General features: G+C 39.4%; 1 long non-coding RNA gene across 1 annotated transcript; it reads right to left on the bottom strand.

The window, feature by feature from the left end:
* Window positions 1–5795: 5795 nt before the first annotated feature.
* LOC145731839 (uncharacterized) lies at window positions 5796–7544 on the bottom strand. The gene is made up of 2 exons (XR_014178888.1): window positions 6512–7544; window positions 5796–6428 (listed from the first exon to the last, which is right to left on the bottom strand). It is a non-coding gene; the product is annotated as an uncharacterized LOC145731839 (long non-coding RNA).
* Window positions 7545–8902: the final 1358 nt, after the last annotated feature.

The raw sequence follows: 8902 nt of genomic DNA, 5'->3' as shown, positions 1-8902 counted from the left end.
TTTAGTAATATTTTGATGTTTAGCACAGCAAAGGCTGTATTCCTAACCTAACCTAACCTAATATAACAAAAAACACGTTTTAGACGCCATTTATTTCGCCATTCTTCTCCTTTTTAGTTACAACACCAAAATCCACAACCGAATCAAACCAAAACACAAACTAACTAGAAAAAGAAAAAATGGCTGGCAAAATATAACTCCTTAATACCTTCTTCAGTGCTTTTGTATCCTGTCATCTGCATTGAATTCGTTAGTGGACAGAAATTCCAAGAAGAAATTATTAATTAGTTGTTAACAGTAAACAGAAGAAATTTTTGAAAATTGTGAAACTAGTAAGGCTCTATCTGTATCTGTCAAGAAAAGGAAGAATAGAAACCATTCTTTCTACAAAGTAAAGTGTGATGCTGAAAACAGTGAAATAGCATCATCTGGGAACATAATGAAGTATTATTGTGTGAATTGAAGACATTGTAATGAAGAGTGTTTTGCTAAAAAGAGTGAAATGGTGATGAAATTTCTAGACTAGTGAAGAAAAAGATGAAGACGGTAAAACATTGAAAAAATGGCGGGCGTGAATAAAATCGCATATTGTCTTCGTGCGGGCAGTTTTATGAGTGGCATTAAAAAAGTGAAGCAAAAAACCATAATTTCTATATAATGTCCATGGGAATCGACTGTGCTCCATAAAAACATCTCGCTCTGTTATTACTTTCCAGAGGCGGACTTTACTTCAATTTCCTCCACTCTGGTAGTACTGACGTTTGTAGTTAGAGGCAGTACTGCAACTGACTTGATAAACGAATAAAAAAATTCAAGGGTTACAACAATTTAGCTTGGTTTGAAAAAAGTGGATTGTGGCTGCGCGCCGCTGTGTTAAATGGTACCGATCCGCGAACGTGGTCGATGGTACCATGCGTGCATTTTGTTTTTAATTACATGGTGCGATGGGCATTATTCATGTGCACGTTCAGTGTTCTACAATAAGTTTATATTATACGCCTGAGTAATAGGCCTTTTGCACTTATTCGACTTCTCGGAACTATCAAATAGATTTATTTTATGAAAAGTCTGTGGACGATTTACGGCCCAGGCCAGGGACGCTACAATGTATTCTTAAAACGTCTCAGAACCCGCAGTTATTTGGATTTCTATGGTAGTACCACATTTCCTGCTTTTTACGCGACACTCTGTCACGGTAGTACCCGTTCGCAAACCACAATATACGACCCGTTTGGGGACATTCATCATTTTAAGACTAGAGGCGCCGTTTTTGTGTTAAAGTGACACGCGTGTCGTGCTCCTGTCAACGTGATCTCACTTGAGTACCCGCGGTACCACTCGCTATGATATATCACGATTCCGACCGCATTAAACCTTAATCCCCTTTCCCCTCTCTGTTTGGACCTCCAACGTCTTATTTTGCGGTCAAAACCAGTAGTACCGGGACCGCCTGGGCCAATTATATCCCATTCCGTAATTTTCCTTCTAGCCGTACCGGCCTCTAATAATTTCCCCGGCCTAATCACCCGATTACGGTTCGTGCCGGAACATGTGGGAGATCGACCATGAGAGCGGAAATTGACCCATAAACGAACTTTACAAGTCAATCTTCAGTTGTAATCAACCAGAATTAGCCTGTGTAGGTACCACTTAAAAGTAGTACCATCAGGTCTTTTCATTTAACACACTATATGTATAGTCACTTTGAACTGTCTAAATTGATTATTGAGCTCTAATATTATAGAGCTAGTTCTAGAATTTCTTAACGCAGTAAAGGGCACGCATCATATTAATCAAAGTTTTTCCCTGTACAAAACAAAGTGAAGCAATCAAACCACAAAAGTACAGGGTGGATTTCTCTGAAAGAGCAGTTACATGCTTAGGCCACCCTGTATATCACTTCAATATCGTTCAGTCATCGTAAATTAGTGTTGCAATTACGTCTCAGCTGGACCCCGATGCTCCTGAATGAAATTATGATATCAGAACAGACCGGACTATTGAAAGGAGCATTTTTTGCGCAAAAGGGCTCTTTGTTCCTGCCAAATTTTTTTTTCGTATTTTTTACGCGCGCCGCTGGACGGTCCCAGCACCAGGTCCATATTTTACGCCCACGACAGCCCGCCCGGACATGGGACACGATAACGTTCGCACGATACGCTTAAAGCTCGCGTTAGAAGTGTGCTTTGATTAAACACCGTGTCATTTGTGGAATAAGGGCCATATTTCCAAGCGCAGATTGCTCGGAACTCGTGTAGCTACAACGTATTTGTCGAAATTCCTTAGATTCGACGCCGGAATCGACGACCCGACTCGCCATTACTCATTTACCCAACATTGTAACGTGATCCTCCATACCATCCCTACATTCTAAACCGAAAATCGTTTCTCTAGGGAAGCAACATCTCTAGTTCAAATATAGGCAAACCCAAGCTAAGAGATTGAAAGTACGAGCCTAAATTCTCATTGTCCATCCAAACTTAGACGAAAATCAACCCAAAACGGAATGACTTCTTCTAACCATCCCTACTAAAAGACAAAAATCTCCTATCAAGGGAAGTCACATCTCTAGTTCAAATATGGGGAAAATTGAAATTACAAGTCTAATTTTGCATTATCCAAGACTATTATTAAACTTTACAAACATGTTGACATATTACAGTTAAAATCAAAGTAAAATGGGCTTGACGAGTGCGATGGGCGCGAAATATGGGCGATACGAAAAAAGTGCAAAAAGGAACAATTACGTAAAAACGATCAGAAGAAATAAATCCGGAGTTTAAACCGACAAATTCCCACTGAAACAGCTTACAGGATGACCAAACTGTAACAACCTCCACTTTTTGGCTCACCCTGTATAACACAGACAGCTGCGGTAATTTTGGAGGACACCACTAGAAAGAGGAGGAAAAGGGGTATTTTCTGAGTGGTTGACCTTTACTGTACCTCAAAAAACAGCTGATATATTGACAGTTAAAATCTGAAGTGTCTTTTAGAGCAAAATGGAGTTTTTAATCCTCTAAATGGATTTTGTAAAGTATCTCCTAAACTAATAGAGATACGAAAAAAGTGCAAAAGGTGAAAATTGCGTAAACAAAATCAGAAAAACTGAATCCGGAGTTTAAACCGACAAATTCCCACTGAAACAGCTTACAGAGTGACCAAACTTTCAACATTCACTTTTTTGGCTCATCCTGTATAACACAGACAGCTGACGTAATTTTGGAGAAGACCACTAGAAAGAGGAGGAAAAGGGAAATTTTCTGAGTGGTTGATTGTTCCTGTACTTCAAAAAACAGCTGATATATTGACAGTTAAAGTTTAAAGTGTCTTTTAGAGCAAAATAGAGTTTTTGGTCCCCTAAATGGATTTTATAAAAAATCTCCTAAACTAATAGAGACACGAAAAAAGTGCAAAAAGTGAAAATTGCGTAAAAACGATCATAAGAAGTGAATCCGAAGTTCGAACCGACAAATTCCCACTGAAACTGCTTACAGGGTGACCAAACTGTAACAACCTCCAATTTTTCGCTTAAAAAAATAATGGTAAGATTTAAAACATTTGCAGAGGCTTCTGCCAATGCTAAACACCTCTGGCAGTGTTACAATTTTCTTGGACGTTGTAAGAGATTTGTAAAGGTCCCTGGTAATTAAAAAAAAATGTATAATGTTTAGAACATTCTCAGAGGCTTCTGGCAATTTTTTGAAAAGTTTTCAGTAGTGTTTTGAGGATTGTAGGATTTGCCAAATGATTCGACAAGCATTTGCTGGAAGGTTTACAACGCTTGCAGAACCTTTGGCTGTTTCAGAATTTTCTTGGAAGATTCAAGACAAACGGATAATCCTCTGGTAACAAATTGTAATTTTGTTTAGGACTCTGGCAATTTTTGCAAGACGTAAACACTACGTTTAGGACAGTTTTAGAAAATTCTTGGGAAGGTTTACATACATAAGGACAAACTGGCCGGATTTAAAACAAACAGAGGGCAGACACGAGATGCGTTTGCCGATAAACTGATGGTCGGAAATTGGAGAACGACTTTGCCCACCCATGAAAGCGATACGAAATTATTTATTGGACTCGGCTTATACCAATTATGCTGTCCGGTTGGGCGATTTACCGATTGGCTGCGCCACGGCTTTGTTTTCTTTAGACGATTTTTAATTATAAACATATTTATTAAATTGTCAAAGGGTGGTAATTAACGGATGGGGCCCCTTGGACCAAAACGACGTCATACCCATGTGGGTCGCCCCAACAACGGGACAATATAACTAGATCCAACCCTGAGATAGGCCACGGACACACAAACGCATAAATTTGTGGTTATTGTCTAGATTGCACCCGAAAACTTCACACCCGGATGTCGTTGATTTTGTTATCAAAAGAGAAAACGGTTTCTACAGATCGAGATAAAGCCAAACAAACGGCACCCTAAATTGCACTTTTGACACTCTGTATCTCCGAAATTATTGACTTTTGGACTGAAGCTGAACTTATGGTAGCACTTTTCAGATACACTCTGTATAGTGACAGTTTTTACGTTAATGACAGTTGTCACGTGACCCGTTACTTCGGTCATGTGACAACTGTCAAAATAATTGTGCAAGAGCTGAAAGACCAGTAGAATATTGCAAAGAAACTGTTCAAAACTGCAATTTGAACTGTTCTACTTATAGATTGACAATTTTGTTGTTAATTGTTGTCACGTGACGCTCGACTCGCACTTACTAATACGGTCATGTGACAACTGTCATAACAATAGTGGCAGAGCTGAAAAACTAGTCTTGTTCAGAATGTTGCAAGAAAACTGTTTTAAACCGCCATTTTGACTAATTCTGGATATAGATTGACAGTTTTGACGTTTATGACAGATGTCACGTGACCCTCGACCAGCACTTACTTATACGATCAGTGTCAAAATAATTGTGCCAGAACTGAAAGACCAATCATGTTTAGAATATTGCAAGAAAACTGTTTTAAACTGTGCTTTTGACTAAATCTTGGTAAAGGTTAACAGTTTTGACGTTATTGACAGTTGGCACGTGACACTAGACCCGCACTTACTCATACGGTCATGTGACAACTGTCATAACAATAGTGGCAGAGTTGAAAAACTAGTCTTGTTTAGAATGTTGCAATAAAACTGTTTTTTGATTAATTCTGGATATAGATTGACAGTTTTGACGTTAATGATTGTGGTCACGTGACACTCGACCGGCACCAATTCCGTATATGGAATTGTATCACCCTGTATACAATGTATTCCTAGAATCGAGGGTCGATAAATCGAACCCGACGGGACATTAACCATTAAACAATATCAGTCGATTCTAATTACTTTTGACATTTAATATCGATTCCGTCGTGTCGATCCGATCCGATTAGATCGATAAAAATCAAGATTTATCGATCTGCAAGCGAACAAGTTGGTGATTTCGCTCTCGGACACCGTTTCGATTCGTCATCGTGACCGGTTCGGAAACGGGGTTAGAAACGGGCGGCCAACGTTCGGCCGCCCATCCCTCCAAACCTGAACCGTGCAGAGCCGGAAAAAACTCCCCGCGTTTTCTCTCACGTTCTCGATTGGTTTGCACGCAAGTTGCGTTTCTCCAGGTCATTTGCCAACTATTAGCGCCTTTATTATTTAGTTTTTTCGGACGATTTTGACACGCGAAACTCTTCTGATGATCGCGCTTTGTTGTTGTTAATTCGAGACAATATGGCCGCTTTCACTTCGTGACTTTAGAAATCACCAGTTTTTGCGATGATTTTCTGGAAGAGTAAAACAGAAATCAAATACAAATTGTTTTATAGATAGAATTTGTTTCCTGTCAAATAATAATTCAATACAAATTTACCTTTAAAAACAAAATTTCAACTCGCTATGCGTAAATAACTATATTCTAACACAGCTGTAATAACAAACAGGCATTTCGACACCACAAATCATAAAATAAAACATTGATTAATTCAACTAGTGAGTAAATGACACATTACGCAACGCCAGTACCGCCACACGATTATCAATAATTTACGAGCATCGATCGTGATTTTTCTGCATTAGGCGATCGTAAATATGAAGATTGCCTGAAACAAAAATTACGCCATCCAGTACCTTATGCGAGGGAAACAATGAGCGGTACCGCCAAAACCGGGCGCAGATTAGAAACGCGTAAACAGCGAACGTCGGACCGAGGAACCCATAACAGTTTGTAAAAACCCGACGTATGGTACCATTAAGCCGGTAAATGTAGAGCTAAGTGCCCGGTGGTAGTACCAGTAAAGATACTTAAAGTATGTAAACGATCTGCCCGGTGAAGTTTGGTACGATCAATCGGTTCTACCAGGGACATTCGTTGCGTACCCCCAATTGGAAATCCAGACAAGCTACTGTCAGTTACAACCCCTACAAATTGTCTCACCTTCTAAAAAAAAACAGTTTGACTGAAAACAAAAACACAACCCACCTCCAAAAGGATGAAACGAGATGAAGTAGAGTGATAGTTACCCTGGTACCACCTCACAGAGAGTCAATTTAATGCGTCGATGTGCCATAGGTTGTCGGTCGGCTGCTAGATAGGGTACACTACAGTTTTGTTAACATGAACGGTCTAAATGTTACTAGAACTGCCGAGCGGTACTATCGTCACTGATATGGTACCCCGGAGTAGCTGGGAATAAGTGATGCGGGCACGAATAAGTATTAGCGAGTGTCCATAAAATCGAATGTTGTGCTTTCGGAATGTGCAGATGTTCTGATATCATTTTTTTTCAGGACACTTGATTATGGCCGCTGTGACGGTTATATTTGTGTGCTCTGACCACCTGAACACCGCAGATAACGGACAGTACCTAGGTTGGCAGTAGCATTTGTACTGTGTGGGTGGTGGTGTAGGGTACCACGACCAAAGACTTACACTCTACAACGCTTTTGTTTACATACGAGGGTGGTACCACCTTTGTGCATTAGACAGTCCAAGTGCACCAGAACGTAGTAGATGAAGCGATAACCTTTTGCGAGCTCGCCTATAATTACGCGTTATCAAAATGGCGATTTTTTGGTACTAACGCACTCTCGTGGGTCGATATTAATTACTATATTGTTAGTGGCTGCAAACTCACGCGGGCATTTTGATTTATGGCCGTCGACCGGTCGGAAGAGGTTACGATATTCCGATTCGCTAACGAGCGATTTCAATTTCCGTTCCCATGGGTACCACCATTTTTTACCCCCTTCTTTATCTATATAATGAATTTCTAACAAGGTCTATTTAATAGAGTTAACCTTACTCATTTGAACTTATTGACTGATTTGAATTAAATTATTACGAACAAGATTTAAAAGCTTTGGGTTCCAGACATCCGGCGATTCCCCCAACGATTCAACGTGAATACGTTATCAGTTTCCAATAAAAATAAATTCGGTGCATATCCTGGCCGTGGTACTACCCGAGTGTGGTACTCCGCATACGTAATTCTTTTGTTACGTATTTGTTTTGGTTCTTGTATTATTTTTTTTTAATGTTACGACCGGTGCGGACTTTTAATTTCAGGTTGCGTGCGCGAAAGGTTCCATTGCGACAGCACTTTTTGACAAATCGACTTCTCTGTACCGTCCGATGGGTGCCAAGATGATTTTCACGATAGGTGCCTTACAGCTTCTTCAACGCGCGTTATCTTCGGTACCCGGCCCCGCAACAACAATAGGGCAGGTACCACGCGTCGTTGATCAACTTGGGTACGACAGCCAGCCACGTAAAATGATAAATAATAGGGGAAAAATAGATCTTTTGGTACTGGAGGAGGTCTTCGATTTCAAAATTGATTGTCAAAAATAGAAACATTTTTAGTGTTAAAAGCCTCATTTTTGGTGAGTCAACACCTACTAGCCTACTTTTTAGCAACCTAAAACACTTAAATTGGCATGTTTAGAGCAAAACCAGTGTATTGCTACACGAAAACGCCATAATTTGTCATCATTTAAGCAAGTGTGTATGCTTACAGTTTTTGAGATCAAATCTCTATACTTACACACGAATTTTGCCCAAAAACTGTTACCTTTCAGTACAGAGTATAAGAAGGTTATTTTGTAAGTTTTGAAAAGCAGAATGATACTACAGCATTTACCTGACTTTTCCCTATAAAAGTTAGCGTAATTTAGCTCTTAAATATCTTTAAAAGTGTTAAATTACAGCAGATTATAGTGTAAAGAGCGGAAAAACTAGTCTTGTTTAGAATGTTGCAAGAAAACTGTTTTAAACCGGAATTTTGCCTAATTCTGGATATAGATTGACAGTTTTGACATTAATGACAGTTGTCACGTGACCCTTGACCAGCACTTACTTACACAATCATGTGACAACTGTCATAACAATAGTGGCAGAGCTGAAAAACTAGTCATTTTCAGAATTTCGCAAGGAAACTGTTCAAAACTGCAATTTTGACCAGTTCTGGATATAGATTGACAGTTTTGTGATTTATGACAGATGTCACGTGACCCTCAACCAGCACTTACTTATACGATCATGTGACAACTGTCAAAATAATTGTGCCAGAACTGAAAGAACAATCTAGTTTAGAATATTGCAAGAAAACTGTTTTTAAACTGCACTTTTGACTAAATCTTGGTAAATATTAACAGTTTTGACGTTAATGACAGTGGTCGCGTGACCCTTGACCAGCACTTACTTACACGGTCATGTGACAACTGTCATAACAATAGTGGCAGAACTGAAAAACTAGTCTTGTTTAGAATATTGCAAAGAAACTGTTCAAAACTGCAATATTGACCTATTCTGGTTATAGATTGCCAGTTTTGACGTTTATGACAGATGTCACGTGATCCTCGACCAGCAGTTACTTATACGGTGATGTTAAAAATGTCAAAATAATTGTGCCA

Source organism: Ips typographus, linkage group LG7 (genome assembly GCF_016097725.1).
Source record: "Ips typographus isolate SLU linkage group LG7, UJ_Ityp_2.0, whole genome shotgun sequence".
Lineage (NCBI taxonomy): Eukaryota > Metazoa > Arthropoda > Insecta > Coleoptera > Curculionidae > Ips > Ips typographus.
Note: the sequence above shows the minus strand (reverse complement) of the source record. Positions and strands in the feature narration are given on the sequence as shown.